This window comes from Lepisosteus platostomus, unplaced genomic scaffold (assembly GCF_059453375.1).
Source record: "Lepisosteus platostomus isolate fLepPlt1 unplaced genomic scaffold, fLepPlt1.hap1 Scaffold_30_H1, whole genome shotgun sequence".
Taxonomy (NCBI): Eukaryota; Metazoa; Chordata; class Actinopteri; order Semionotiformes; family Lepisosteidae; genus Lepisosteus; species Lepisosteus platostomus.
In genome coordinates, this window is record NW_028291658.1 from 27501 (window position 1) to 44081 (window position 16581).

The window sequence follows — 16581 nt, forward strand, 5'->3', positions numbered from 1 at the left end:
GTGCAAAAAATGACTAATTTCACTAAAAATAATGTAATATAAAACTGCTGTTTTTAACTTTATTGTAGTGTTTTAGAAACTACCATGTCTTCAAAAATGGTTATTTTTCACTCCTAAGAATGAAAGCTGTTGTTATATGATGTTTATTTTCAAATTTTGAAAAAATCTAAGGATTCTAGCTTTCTCCCCTTGCAGGCATTGGACACAGAGAACTTCATGGTTTTCCTAAAAATCATTTGTTATGTTCCCTGGTGTTCCAAACTTAGTTTTAATCAATTTTAATTTGTTATTATGTTAAAAACAGGGTAATAAGTTTCTAATTGGACTATAAATAATGTCATATTGTCTGCTATAAAACTGATGTTTTCATCTCCATTGTAGAGATTCTAGAATCAACTAATAGAGAATTAAAATAAAAAAGGGCATAAGAAGACATTACCAACAACGACCACAAGATGGAGATGTTGTCTAGACATTACCAATAACGACCACAAGATATTGTCCAAAGAGGCAAGAAGGGCAAAGCCGCGATAAGGAGATTGCTGTCAGAATGCACATCCGGATCCCAAACAGAATCTCTAGTAAAATATGATCATTTGTGAAACAGGCAAATGAGTGTCAGCTACAATATGATTGCTATATATCTGCATTTGTTGGTTTTTAAGGAGTAAGAGTGCAGGCGGTTTAAACCTGCGATCCAGTGTGTTGAAGTATTTCACAACACTACCCCTAGCACATCAGGATATAAATCCTCATAATGATTATTGCCCTGGGCATGTACCAAAAAATCAGTGAGCATATACATATATCGCTGTGTTGAAGCTAGAGACACAGAATAAGTGCAAACACATCCTAAATACAGTGTTCCTGCACCTTGACCTCATCCAGAATGTATCGTTTTTTGAAAGCGATTGCTGTCAGAATGCACAACTGAATCCCAAACAGAATCTCTAGTCAAATATGATCATTTGTGAAACAGGCAAATGAGTCTCTCAGGTGCCCATTGCTCATTTTCAGACACATTTATGCAATACTTTCACCATGCGTTGAGCAATAGGGATTAAAGATACCAGAGGTAAGGTTTAAAAGTGATTCTGAGGTGCAACACATCAGCGAAACAGCTAGGCATCTGAAATGCGGGGTTTGAGAGCCCTTCAGGGAACACCGTACCCTAAAGGTACCAGAAGTCCACTAGTATAAGCATTAAGTCACTGTCAGCCCTGTTGCAATGTGATTGCTACATATCTTCATTTCTTTGGTTTTTAAGGAGTAAGAGTGCAGGGGGTCTAAATCTGCGATCCAGTGTGTTGAAGTATTTCACAACACTACCTGTAGCCCGTCTGGAAATAAATCCTCATTCTGATTATTGACCTGGGCATGTACCAATAAATCACTGAGTATATATATATATCACTGTGTTGAAGCTAGAGACCTGTATGTAATAATATGATGCTAAAATGTTATTTTCACATGTAAGAAAACCGGCTCAGGGACGCCAAATATGTAATGTTGCCATAGCAAAATTAAATGTAGTGGCTCTCTGAAGGCACCAGTTCTGTAGGGTTTGGGCATTTACTGAGACAATTATTAATTGTAGCAGTAAATCACAAAGTTGATTCTTTTGATGGCTTTAGAATCCAACCATGTGACATAACTCAAACAACGCGCACACACAGGTACTAATACACGAGGATACATTTATTAATACATAAAATATGCATGTAAACCTAACAGATCTTATCGAGAGGGTTATCAGAATACAAAAGATATATATTCAGTCAGTTACGAAGTGTTACACATATCAAGAGGACATACGTTCAGTATATCATTCATTAAGACCGTTTCGTTAATGAACTTGGTTATAACTTCTACATTAGATACTCAAACAAGTACATAACTCTTAGGAATTAAATTGATATCAACTGGTTGGGATAACAATTGAATTCTCGAGCTGTAATGCATTGAAGTTGAATACTCATCCAATCTTTGGGGATTCAGATCTTCCTGCCGGCACAAAGAAACAGTTGCAGGCTGTTGCTGTCCAATCCGCGCTCTCTGGCTCCGTGCCAGGCTGTGCTGTGCGGCTTGCGACGCTGCGCTGCTGATGCTCACTGTGGGCTTTAACTAGCAAAGTTTGTGCACAGGAGAAAAGATGACTGTGGGTCCCAGCAAGTCAGGAAGAGGACCGGTTCGTTTCTGATGAAGAGCTAGTTCTGAATAGTGATTCAGCTGTCCACAGTTCCGACCTGTTCACGAGGCCTGCTGCTGGTGCTAACCTCGGGTGGATCCTCTGGTTATTCTCTGGCAACCTCCGCTCTAGACTCTTAGAACAAAGGAAAGTTCTGGCACTCGGACACACTGGCCGTTCCGTGGTTGTCCGGGCTGAGTCTCAGGATGGTCAGGAGGCGCGCTGCGAGAATGTCCTGCCCTTGGGAGCCTTCTGCTCCTGGGCCGCCCTGCCCTGGAATTCTCCTTTGAATTCCCTTTAGAATTGTCCACAGAATCCTCTGAATCCTCCCTTCTGAATCTTACTGAATCTCACAGGCTCTCTGTGTTGCCTGTTTTTACCTGGAGGAACTTCAGCTCATTGATTGGCTGAAAGTTCCATGGGCATCAGAGTCCCACGTGGGTTACTCGGCCCTACCAGTCCCTGATTGATTGATCAAGGTGAGATATGAGTCACTTAGTCCTGACACTTAGTAATGCAGTCCAGATGTCCAACTGGCACTCCCTAGACAGATAGGCGCCAATGGATGACCATTGATCATGATAGCCAGGCTTAGCTAAGTGCATCCCCCTTTGGGAGCTGTCCTAGGACCTTAAATCACCCTGCATGAATAGTCTCTCTATGGCTGCACCACAGAGATGAACAGAGAAATGGGGCCTCATTTGGGAAGGCTCAGAACACTTAATTCTGCCTTATTAATAAGCCTCGCCGCTACACACATATATTAATATAATAAATGATTGCTTATGCTTTATAAACAAATCTAATTAAAATAAAAGCTTAAGTTTTGTATTTATCTTGTACCATAGAACATGATTTTCTTTGTATTTCAATCCCACAAAGTGTCCAAATGACGCACTACATGATATAAGGAAGATTATCACATGCATATCGGTATTATCTTTCTTACGAAAATGCATTCCTTTCATTACCTTTTACTTTTTAAAATGAACTCAAATTGTGTATAATGTAATAATTTAAGTAGAATAGATTCTAATAATATAATGATCCAGTGTGTTGCACTACTTCACTGCTTCACTGCTCTATGCCGTCTGGAAATAAATCCTCAGACTGCTTACTGCCCTGGGCATGTACCAATGAATTACAGGAGCACATCTATTTCTCACTGCGTTGAAGCAGGAGACACACAGTCTCTGCAAACACATCCTAAATACAGTGTTCCAGCACCTTTGACCTCATCCAGAACGTATCATTTCTTGAAAGGGATTGCTGTCCGAATGCACATCTGAATCCCAAACAGAATCTCTAGTAAAATACGATCATTTGTGAAACAGGCAAATGACTGTCTCAGGGGCCCATTCCTCATTGTCAGACATATGTATGCAATGCTTTCACCGTGCATTGAGCAATAGGGATTAAAAACACAGCAGGTAAGGTTAGATGTCATGTTCTATGATCATTTCTTTCAGCATTAGGGACTAAATATACTAAACGTATGATACTAAAATGTTATTTTCACATATATTAATGTAATAAATGATTGCTTATGCTTTATAAATAAATCTAATTAAAATAAAAGCTTAAGTTTTGTATTTATCTTGTCCCATAGAACATGATTTTCTTTGTATTTCAAGCCCACAAAGTGTCCTTTGATCTCTATTCTGTGGTAATCCACGATGACCCCGTTCTTCAGGTGATTCATCATGTCCTCCCTCGCCTGTTGAGAGGCCACCTGATCTCTTCTGCCGTGGCGTGCTTCATACACGCCCTCTTGAAGTGAGCAGGAAGCTGATCAAAAGTATTCAGGCACATCTTGCACACCAGGGGAATCCTCGCGGGTTTCCTTTGAAAATAAATAATACCATCTGTGTATAGAAACAAGCTAAGACTGATTTCTTAAATTATCCTTAAAATTCTCTCTCATAGTTTGAGCATAATGATTTTATTGCATTTATATAAGAATTGCTCATTGCTCCTAAATAAATAATGGTCTCAGTCACAGACTTTCCAATAGAAGCCATTGTGGAGTTCAGCAACTGCAGGTCCTAGAAGTGGGGAAGGAATTTTAAAAGAGAAATTGAATTACAATACAGAAGGAATGGCTGAGGGTTCACTGAAATGTATAAATATACAAATTCCAAAGACTGAGTCCATATAGAAACAACTACTTTTCATTTTCAGTATAAGAAAAAAAAAACTATCTTCCAAAGCATCATAAAATTGTCCCTTCTTCCAGACCCTACTTCTCTCTTGTAGTAGTACAGCAGACCTTTCCAGGTGAGCAGATCACAGAGTCCGAAATGAGCTTCCTCCATCAAGCAAAGTACCTGAACATGACTCTGTCTTCATAAAAGCGCCCCTGTAATAAAGAAATTAAATCCAAAATCAAGAGGGCAGTTGCCTACTGAAATACAAGAAGTCGTCAATTTTAACCTAGCAACACATTAAAGGCTGCATCTATACAAGTGCGATTCTAGAAATGCTCACCAGATTACGTTTTAAGAAGGAACTGCGCCTCAGGTTCCGCCGAGATCTTAACTCGGATGGCAGGATTCAGAGTCCGGAGTGTGGACTGATGGCGAACGGAGGGTCCACATACTGTGGATCCCTCAGTGATCTTCCGCGTATTCAAACCGCCAGCGTGTGACTCCCCTGTCCCTGTGACCTCATTGCTCTGCTCTCTCCTCTGTGCAGCCGAGCCCGACTCACGGTAAAGTGAAAAAAAAGATGCCCTCAACGTGAGATTTACTCTGGAGCGAGGATAGATGTTACCTTTTTATCATTTAACAGGATGTATGTGATGTGGCGACTAGGTTCAATTTTGTATCCTCTTTAAAAGATTAAGGACTGGGGTGAGCGTGATTTACCACCCTTTCAGCTAAGAACCCGACTTGCGCACCGTTTAAGCTGCATAGACTCGGTCGTTTAACTCTTCTCCGTTAGCAGGGTTAAGGTTAAAGAAAAAAAAATAGCTGACTCCCTTTTTTTGCCAGCCGCTAGCGCTGATTAGCAAGGCTTGTATTTCATGTTTTGCAAGTTGCATCCATTTTAAGAAAAACAAGTCGCGTTAAAGACAGGAAATGAATACTTGCATTTAATTAAGTCTAGCCGTAGGCGGGGATCTCCTGTTTACTAGACAGGCGCTTTAACCAACTAAGCCACGGCACCCCAGGAGTGTTGTCCTTTTGCAGCCACTTGGACACACCACTCAGACACATCTGCATTCGGTGTGTGCTCCGCCTGCTCGCTGAGCAAGTTGCCACCTTTACATACAATAGCAACATCGACACCAAGAGAAAGGATGACAAATGGCTTTTATCTGGAACTTTTCATGTCCAAGGAGCTCAATGTGCTTTCTGTGTACAACAGGGCCACTGAACTCCACACTGGCCACTGAACCACAGCAGTGGCTTGCTGGCTTGACATCTCCCAAGGAAAATGTTGAAATCACATGTGGAACAGGAAAATGACCCTCGAGTACGTGGGGAAAAAAAGAAAAAGATCATCTGGAGCGCGCCAACCCATGTCCGGACAGCCCAGTTTCGTCGACAAGGTGGCTGAGTGGTTAAGGTGATGGACTGCTAATCCATTGTGCTCTGCAGGCATGGGTTCGAATCCCATTCTCATCGCTCTCCATGTCTGACACGTGTGCCTGTTCGACATCGGCCCTCCTGTTGTTTGCTCTGGTGCTAGAGCCGTACATTTTCTAGCAGTGGCTGAACATGGTATAGTAGGCCAACGTCGGTATCGAGCAGTGACAGTAACAGTACTTACTGCGCCCCATAAGAAATCGTTTGTCCCTGTTCAAAAGAGATTGTGCGATGTCCTGCGGCGTTCGTAAAGCAAACCTTTGACAGTTTGAAAAGAGGAATTTATTCTGCTTCCTGTGCGTGCAGTAGTTACAAAGTTGAACGTCTTTACACGATCTGCTGCAGTTTTCAGTGGGCGGGCTTTGTCAGATGGCTTGAAAAAATGCACTGTGTTTCGGCTTGGGAAACATCATGAGCAGTGTCCTGCATGTTTTCTGTGTATAGCTGTCTTTTAACGCATACAGAATTCATTCGAAATCATTGATTTCTCCAATTAACAAGGGTCCCTTTTTGAACCTGCGAGAAGCATTCTTTCAATGTAACAGATTTACTCCGGGGAAAGCCAGCATGACATTGAGAGTAGCTCAAGCTTTCAGCACCCGTATCGGACTGCGTGTATGCAGACACCGCTCAGAATCCCCTGTAAGATTCTCCCTCAATTCCGTTTTTCAGTGCTTTAGCTCTTTCAAAAGGCTTCGCTTTGCTAGTCACAATCCAAGGCTCATGACAGCATTTGAAAACATTCGCCACTGCGTTGGCCGGGAATCAAACCCGGGTCAACTGCTTGGAAGGCAGCTATGCTCACCACTATACCACCAACGCACACCCACAGGAAGCCTGCAGGACACCACCAGAGAATGCTTTTTTTAATTTTTTTTTTATTAAACATAGAATTTACAAATACAAATACAACAAGAGGATCAGAGTCATGTACAAGAGAAAAAAAACGCAGCAGAAAAAAGCATTTAACTACCAGAGGTAATTAAGTAATTATGTGATCAAATTGTATATTTTACACGTATCATATTTTCCTTGCTTTAATATTTCTCAATTATTTATAAACTTTAGTTTCAACATGCATGCGTTTCCTGTAAAAAATAAAACTCAGCACACAGTTTTTCTTTTAACAACATTTCGAGTACCTCTGGCATTCATGAAAAAGACATACACAAAAGCAAATAACTAACTCTAAGACTGTCTAAACTATTGAGTTTTTCAAAGAACCAGAACTATAACAGTCCTTAACACTTAACTACACCATTCCAAACTAACACTAAAGAAACACTAGTATATACTGGTATAACAAATATAACCAAACATAATCATTAACTGAGCAGTCACTGGGAGCAAATCTCCTTCCCGTCCACAAAGGCCCTCGCTCCCACAAAGTAGGCTCTCCTCCCCTCTCTTCTGGCAGCTTCAACCTGGGGCCACAGCTGGTTCCTGGTGCTCCTGTCCGCGGCAGACAGGTCCTCTGCAAACCTCAGTTTGTTCCCATTCAAATACTCATTCCCCCTCGCCGCTCGCCACAGCATGTCCCTCGCCGTCCTCTTGGTGAACTGTATTATAATCGATCTGGGGCGCACTTGCCCAGACATGTTCGCTCTCCCAAGCCTGTGAACAAAGTCAATGGCCGATATTACGTCCTCCTGGTCCGGCAGGGTCCTTTTACAGATACCCTTCACTGTTGCAACAAGGTCCTTATCACGTTCCTCTTTAACTCCAAATAATTTTAAATTCCATCATCGACGGTATCTATCTACATCGTTCACTTTCAATTCAAGTTCTTTAATATGCTTTTCTTGTTTGGTATTTACTTGTTTAAGAACTTTTACTTCACTCTTTAAGTCTTCAACCTCTTTAAACACACAGTCCATGGACTTTTTAAGACTTTCGATTGCGACTGTATTAGATCAAATAATTTCCTTCAGCTCACCCATGCTCTGTGCCATCATGTTGAAGATGTTGGTCTGGAGCTCCTCCAGCGTCAGGTCGCTCCTTCCTCTCTTGGCTGCCGGGGTTTTCACAGGTGTGCTGGGCAGGGACTCCGGCTCTTCCTCTGGCAGCTGAGTCTCACTTGGGCTGCGAACGCTCGCGTACGAGCGCATCTCCAGCACTCTTTCCACGTCCCCTCCAGCTGCTTCACTTTTCCCTTTAGTTGCCATCAATTTTCTTGTAGTGCTATACATATACGATTGAGGTTTCTTAGACTTCTCCTTCGAAGACCCAGCACTCTCTTTTCTTTTCCCAGTGTTACTCATATCGAAATTCTTAAACCTAAAAAAAATCGTTTTTTTTTCTTTCAATTATAACTGAAGTTTAAACAAGTAGTGTTAAGTCCTTATTTTTCTGTAGTCAAAAAAAGCAAAAATTAACATTCAGGTCATGAAAAACTCAAAAAAAAATCCTCAACCACTAAACTTTACCTCCCACCTGAGCGCCATCTTGAACGCCCCTACCACCAGAGAATGCTCACGATTTCGGAAGCTGTCTCCGGGACGTGCTGATTCCACACATCCTGAATAAATCATGATATTGTTAGTTGCTGTAGCTAGACGTTCAAATGAGTTTCATGGCCAGATGGACTGTTTCCTCCAGCGGTATAGTATTGCAGTGAGACAGCACGATGCCTGCAAGACTATGTCACGCTAAACGCCACAGATTGTGTTTGTCCGTTCATGTCAGTCATCCTGCAGCCACGGGAAGTGGGACACAAACATGCCGCAATGCTTTCAAGACGTTAGGATTTGTTTGTGCAACATCCGAGAAGAGTACTTGTGGCTTGAATGTGAACTGTACGTGCCCGCCCCCTTTCCTCTGTAGTGCATGAGTTCCTCCCGGCATGCCCTTCGTCATTGTTCTGTCATCTTGTATTTAAAGGGTTGTATTTCTGCTGCTGAAAAGAATCAACGGCTTTCTTTGTTCCCAACGGAGCCCTTGTCTGTCATGAAATTCTTCAAAACCTCAAGCTAGAAGAAGACGACAAATATGAAGCGTTACAGCAACGACATGCCATGAGACAATTGATAACGATTTCCATAGGATCCCCGCGGTTGCCTGGCAACCGTCAGCTTTGCGCAGTGGCAGTATCGTAGCCTGTGAGGTTTAGCCGAGGCGGGATTATTTCTAGTTGAAAACTTTTCCCAATACCCCGCTTCCGCCGGTTTGCAATACAATCGGCGAAAGCAATTTTTGACAGTCTCGTTAGAGACTGAGCAAGGTGTTTAAAGACAGATTTGGTCATGGTGACATCATGGTAGAAAGAAGCGAGCTTGTTCCCAGTGGGCATTGATTCGTCGAATATACGTATATTTACGGTGAAATTACGGCTATACGTATATATACGTCGCCTCGAAGTATAATCAACGTCGAATTGCAACCGTAAAATTGACGACATTAACAAACGCATATATAACGTCGAAAACACATCTAACACAGTGCCTGAGGCTTTTTACTGTATGTATCGTGTGTGCCGCAACTAGGAGTATACGGCACTCTGCACAGTGTACGAAGTAAATTATTTTCGCAGCAATTAATTTACACGTGTATAATAAATATAGTAAATATAATAAATTAATTACTGCGAAAATAATTTACTTCGTACACTGTGCAGAGTGCCGTATACTCCTAGTTGCGGCACACACGATACATACAGTAAAAAGCCTCAGGCACTGTGTTAGATGTTTTTTCGACGTTATATATGCGTTTATTCATGTCGTCGATTTTACGGTTGCAATTCGACGTTGATTATACGTCGAGGCGACGTATATATACGTATAGCCGTAATTTCGCCGTAAATATACGTATATTCGATGAATCAATGCCCACAGCTTGGCATACAAGGGTTTTGCTGAGGGGGTCTTGCCACCTGCCTGAAAAAAAACAGTAAAATGTTTGAGTGCCTATAGAGTTTCTATTTTTATTTTCTTGACAAAAGTCCCCCATCAGTGCGCGGTGCCCGAGGAAAAATCTGTAGGGGGGCGTCTGAAATTCTGAGGGGGGAGTGATATTTCGGTTGAAACGGAGCTGTACGGTGCAGCTACCCAAATGAAATCTCGCAGCTATGCCATTGATTAGTGCTTCATGATAGAAGATAACGACTAGCAATCTGGTATTTGCGATGAAGTTCAGTTTCACATTTTTCGTCACTCTCAAGGTTTGTATTGCCTGGAGCGAAAAGTACCATAAGCGTTCATTTTTGCAGCTACATGGACGTTCTGAATCGTTAAGAAAAAAATGTTGTAAAACCAACAGAAAGCACAGACTGCTATAACTAGTCCTAGTTATATAACGATTTTAAATATAATGATAAACTACTGCAAGGAATCGGTCCACCTGAGCAAACAGGATCGTAATGTTGACACTCAATAATATGTGCAGTTCCTGGACGGATAGCCCTCCTGCCCATCAAACAGACTGAGTGACTGTTCGTGTCATTTAGTGTTGTCTGACCATTGACAAAGTACAACTATTTTTTTAGGGTGCAAATTAAGTTAGGTAAAACTTTTTGCCCAAAACTGAAGGGGCGACATTCCCCCCTCCCCCCGTGATGCCAGGTTTGTCCCCATCCTATTCCATAATGTCATTATATATAATACCATACAACAGTGACCGATCCTTACTTATTGCATGCGTTAAAATTGCACATCAGCTCATAGCAGCGATGTATTATCAATGTTAAATTTCAACCATAATATCGACAACATTAATAAACGCATACATTGAGAAAATATCGAACCCAGCATATTTTCCGGTTATATACCACAATGCATTGCTAGTATTCGTTGGTCACCATTTTGGACACGTTTTTCAAACGTAGAAGTATATCCGAAAATATCTCAGCAATCCTCTTTTGACGAGTAAGTATGAACAATAATAATACTATCTGAATACATACAGATCTTTCTTAATATTATTTTGATTAAAATAGTACGTGAATAAGCAAAAAATGGCACATAAAATAGTGTGAATGGGGAAGATGACACAAAATCGTTTTGCCGTTTCTCTATTCTTATTCTATGTTGTACTTTCAAACTTTGGGTACTCTTTAATTAGGACAGACTTTATTGCTCAACTGCTATGATGCAAGCCAAATTTTATACATTTATTTCAGCTTTGAGCTTAGTAAACCGTTCATTTTTTAGATTATACTAAAGAAGATATTAATCATCAATTATTTGGGAAGTAATATTATATAATTTTCTCCTAGCTGCGGTGCTGAAGTCCCACCCTACATCAACAGAAAAAGAAATAAAGGAGCACGCAATGTGTTACTTGAAGAATGCATATGCAAGGCAGGGGGCCAAGAGATCTGGACTCTGAAAATAATAGGTTTTTGGTTCTAACTGTTAGGATAATTAGACAGGGTTTGCAAATAGTGGACAAAAATCGTCTTAACTTCCATTGTAATATTTTATATTTTATGTAATATTTTTTTCTTGGAAATATAGAAGTTGTACATTTTAAAATGTATATTTGAATCAAAATGTGGTTTTGAGTTAGTGTGTTAATGTAATTAGTTTTGTGTTTGTCATTACTATACTGTATATTGCCATGTTACCAGAATTTGTAGCTGAAGTTTAAGACTAGTTGTGTTTTTATGATTATTGCCCATATGTTGATTGTTGATTGATTGTATACAATGTATAATTTGAAATACATATGTTTCAGGTGTGAATGTGTATTTTCAGAATCATTGGCTTGTTTTACTTGTTTCTACACCTATAAAATCTATCTTTGATGTATAATAGACCTCTACCCATATACGTATAATAGACCTCTAATGTTATCCGTATAATAGACCTCTAACCATATACGTATAATAGACCTCTAAAGTTATCCGGAACTCCAACCATATATGTATAATAGTCCTCTAAATTTATCCGTATAATAGAACTCCAACCATTTATGTATAATGAACGTCTAAACATAGACGTATAATTGACTATAATTTAACTTTAGACGTATATTAGAATTTCATTCTAGACGAATTGTAGACCACATTTAGACGTCTAAGATATGCGTTTAATAGACGTATATTATACGTCTTTTGCCCAATGGGTTACGTCTCAACAGAAACGCTCTTTAGCTCTTTCAGCGTTATGCAGAGAACATCGTCTGTCGAGATCATTTTTAGTCAGCGCGAAACGCCGTGTGCTGTCAGTTTGATTTCATATTGCTCGTAGCGGCGCCCGGCTTTTGTCTGTCAAACGTTAGGTTGCGCTTCTTCATGCTGCATCGTCGGCATGAGTGGAGCTTTATAAACGTCTGTACTTACTGCGCCCCATAAGAAATCGTTTGTCCCCGTTCAAAAGAGATTGTGCGATGTCCTGCAGCAAACCTTTGACAGTTTGAAAAGAGGAATTTATTCTGCTTCCTGTGCGTGCAGTAGTTACAAAGTTGAACGCCTTTACACGATCTGCTGCAGTTTTCAGTGGGCGGGCTTTGTCAAATGGTTTGGAAAAACGCACTGTGTTTCGGCTCGGGAAACATCATGAGCAGTGTCCTGCATGTTTTCTGTGTATAGCTGTCTTTTAACGCATACAGAATTAATTCGAAATCATTGATTTCTCCAATTAACAAGGGTCCCTTAAAGGATGAGTCAAAGTAACGTCTAATCGGATTAGTTTCCTTAGAGCTGGTTCAGAGTTTGCTCAAGAGTTTACCTTTCACAGATGCGCAAAGAAGAATGTTGGGGGTGCACGCTTCAAGGCGCCTTACAGCTGTAGGGAGTGATTCGAGACGATTCGTGGCGTGTGCTCGTTCCCATATACCGTACGACCCGGGGTGCAGTGCTAGGATGACGTACAATACCGCTTGGGCACGTAACAGCGTTATATGCAAGTGCGGGACGTGAGGGTTTTCGTTTGTTCGTTTTGTTTTGCTCTGCTTTGCTTTGTTTTGCTTTCCATCGCGTTGGTAAGAGCGTAAATAAAAAGGCGATTCCTGTGTCTACCACTAATGTAAGAGCTATTTCAAGTGCGACGTGGTGCGGCTTTTCAAATGCTTGTGGGCATTTCTCTGTTGTTGATTCTTTTTTTGTGTGTAACAAAGTGGCATTTTCATGTCCGGACGGGGAGACTTTATCATTCCGACATGAAGCCACCCTTAAGTCCTCTGAGGCGTGTCTGTCTGCAAGGCTTGTATTTTGGAAATGTTTTTTTGAAACGGAGAACGACTTTGAAATAGGCTTCCGCCGGCGCCTCGCGATCCAGGTAAGATTGTAGCAAGAACGCAGCGGCGGTGGGGCTTGCTGTAGTCGTGGCTGAGTGGTTAAGGCAATGGACTAGAAATCCATTGGGGTTTCCCCGCACAGGTTCCAATCCTGCCGACTACGTTGTCCGCCTTCAGTCGGTGTGTTTCGGCACAAGCAAAGAAGCGCGCCTCTTTGCTGTTCCTGGTGGTTTTAAAACGCCCAATCGCTTGTACCTGCTGCCTTGGAAATAAGTTCTTCAGCGTCCGCAAATGGCATTTTGCAGCTGGAAGCAGATGTCGACGCGTTTTGCACAGAGCACCAAAAAAGCGTCTTTTTTGAAGGCCCAGGCACTGAGCATTGGTGGTTCAGTGGTAGAATTCTCGCCTGCCACGCGGGAGGATCGGGTTCGATTCCCGGCCAATGCAGTGGCTTTTGCAGCGAGCGGCTCCATCACTTGCATCCCCTTGCAACTTGCAACTAAAAACCCACTGAAGCTAAGCAGGTGTGAGCCAGGTCAGTACCTGGATAAGGATGAGCTACAGGGAAAAACAAAGCTTCCAGCTGGAAGCGGTGTTAATGGTGCCGGCGGGGGGGCGCTCACCCTGAGGTCTGTGCGGGTCCCAATGCCCCAGTATAGTGATGGAGATGCTGTGTTGTAAAAGGGCGCTGTCTTTTGGATGAGATGTAAAACCGAGGTCACAGCGCTCTGTGGTCATTCAAAATGACCACCAAAACCTTTGACAAAAGCTCTTGGTAATTGATGGTCTTCAATAATGCTTCTCCTTTAGGTACATTTTAAATCAGCTGAAAAATGCTGTGAAATGGGGGGGCACTTCAGGCCAGTGTAGGATTTGGGTTACAAGAACCATGAAACTGCACGAGAAAGCCCGTACACTGAATTACACGGCTTTCTATTCAAAGGAGGACAAAAGAAATTCCCTGAGTTTGATTTTTTGCAGCACAGAGAGGAACACTGTCGTGAGGCCGGTTAGCTCAGTTGGTTAGAGCGTGGTGCTAATAATGCCAAGGTCGCGGGTTTGAGCCCTGTACGGGCCAGGTCTAGGTCCAGGTCCCTGTTTGTGAAACAGGCAAATGACTGTCTCAGGGGCCCATTCCTCATTCTCAAGACACATGTATGCAGTATGTACACCGTGCATTGAGCAATAGGGACTGAATACACCACAGGTAAGGTTAGAAGTCATTCTGAGGTGCCACATGTGAGGGATACAGCTAGGCATCCGAAATGTAGGGTTTGAGACCCTTCAGGAGTATTGCATCCTTTGAGACAGACCCGTGCATGTTAAACAAATGATCATTTCTTTCGGCATTAGGGACTAAATATACTAAACATATGATGCTAAAATGTTATTTTCACATATATTAATGTAATAAATGATTGCTTATGCTTTAGAAACAAATCTAATTAAAATAAAAGCTTAAGTTTTGTATTTATCTTGTACCATAGAACATGATTTTCTTTGTATTTCAAGCCCACAAAGCGTCCAAATGACGCACTACATGATATAAGGAAGATTATCACATGCATATCGGTATTATCTTTCTTATGAAAATGCATTCCTTTCATTACCTTTTACTTTTTAAAATGAACTCAAATTGAGTATAATGTAATAATTTAAGTAGAATAGATTCTAATAATATAATGATCCAGTGTTTTGCACTACTTCACTGCTTCACTGCTCTATGCCATCTGGAAATAAATCCTCAGACTGCTTACTGCCCTGGGCATGTACCAATAAATTAAAGGAGCACATCTGTTTATCACTGCGTTGAAGCAGGAGACACACAGTCTCTGCAAACACATCCTAGATACAGTGTTCCAGCACCTTTGACCTCATCCAGAACATATCATTTCTTGAAAGGGATTGCTGTCCGAATGCACATCTGAATCCCAAACAGAATCTCTAGTAAAATACGATCATTTGTGAAACAGGCAAATGACTGTCTCAGGGGCCCATTCCTCATTGTCAGACACATGTATGGAATGCTTTCACCGTGCATTGAGCAATAGGGATTAAAAACACCGCAGGTAAGGTTAGATGTCATGTTCTATGATCATTTCTTTCAGCATTAGGGACTAAATATACTAAACGTATGATGCTAAAATGTTATTTTTACATATATTAATGTAATAAATGATTGCTTATGCTTTATAAACAAATCTAATTAAAATAAAAGCTTAAGTTTTGTATTTATCTTGTACCATAGAACATGATTTGCTTTGTATTTCAAGCCCACAAAGTGTCCAAATGTTCTATGATCATTTCTTTCAGCATTAGGGACTAAATATACCAAACGTATGATGCTAAAATCCTGAAAAAAGGATGTGCTCCATCTCGTCAGTAGATTGGATTCCAAAACTGATTTGGGTCAATATACATTACCTTTGAAATTAAAGTACAGTCTACTGTAGGGAACCATCAACTTAGAAAGCATTGGCCTTCCCTGGGGGTCAGGTAGGTGCAAAAGATAAACCTTTATCCTATCTTTATCTTAAGATAAGTGGCCAAGCAGTATTTTTCCAAGTTTCACCAAGCACATCATGTTGCCATAGTAGACAAAGTTCTATAAAATGTTAAATAACTTTTAAAAAAAGTATCTTGGTCTTACAGTACTGTACAAGGTGAATTAAACTGTCCCTGGTAATAAAAAGTAATTAGAAGCATCTCAGAAACTTTATCTCTAGAAACATTAGCTGTTTTATATCATGTAATTTAGTGTGATGTTGTCAGAATTCAAGGACATTATCACACACAGAAATTGGTTCAGTTAAATCTAAAAAACACAGCTAAACATGGGTTTAAATGTAACAGAAGTCTTACCTCTTGTCAAAAGATTTAATTCAAGAAGCGATGTAATAAATGATTGCTTATGCTTTATAAAGAAGCTTAAGTTTTGTATTTATCTTGTACCATAGAACATGATTTTCTTTGTATTTGAAGCCCACAAAGTGTCCAAATGATGCACTACATGATATAAGGAAGATTATCACATGCATATCGGTATTATCTTTCTTATGAAAATGCATTCCTTTCATTACCTTTTACTTTTTAAAATGAACTCAAATTGTGTATAATGTAATAATTTAAGTAGAATAGATTCAGGTAGGAAATATATTATATAATATATTTTGACAGACAAAAGTCATGATGTTTATGGCTGACATCATTTCACATGGGTGAATTTTAAGCTAAGAAATAAAAACATTTACAATGAAGATACCATTGCTTAATTTTAAATGCCTTTAAAAAATAAATACCTCCTGAGAATAATTTGCCACTCCCAGATCCTTGGTAAGGTACTGTTTGAATCCAATCAGGAGAGGAGCATCCAGGGAGTGCTTTCTATAGAGTCCAGCTTGGGCCACTCTCTTCCGGCCTGCTGATACTTTTTAACTACTCAGGGCCTGTAAGGATATAAAACACCGGTTTAAACATTTTATACCTATAAGACAAATTAGAATTTTAGTAAAAAATAGATACATCTGAAAAATAAAAAAGTCTTACTGCTGATAGAGTTCTTCAGAGCTCACATCTTCCCCTTCCTTATCCGCTTCTGTTTCAGTTTCTAGAGCAGCCTCTGGCATCTCT

The 16581-nt window shown here is 40.6% G+C and overlaps 3 non-coding genes across 3 annotated transcripts; 2 read left to right on the forward strand and 1 right to left on the reverse strand.

The window, feature by feature from the left end:
* Positions 1-6528: 6528 nt before the first annotated feature.
* Positions 6529-6600, reverse strand: trnag-ucc (transfer RNA glycine (anticodon UCC)). Its single transcript has one exon. It is a non-coding gene; the product is annotated as a tRNA-Gly (tRNA).
* Positions 6601-8847: 2247 nt separating this feature from the next.
* On the forward strand, positions 8848-8989 carry LOC148634700 (U4 spliceosomal RNA). The gene has a single exon (XR_015933447.1). It is a non-coding gene; the product is annotated as a U4 spliceosomal RNA (small nuclear RNA).
* Positions 8990-13327: 4338 nt separating this feature from the next.
* trnag-gcc (transfer RNA glycine (anticodon GCC)) lies at positions 13328-13398 on the forward strand. Its single transcript has one exon. It is a non-coding gene; the product is annotated as a tRNA-Gly (tRNA).
* The last annotated feature ends 3183 nt before the right edge of the window (positions 13399-16581 follow it).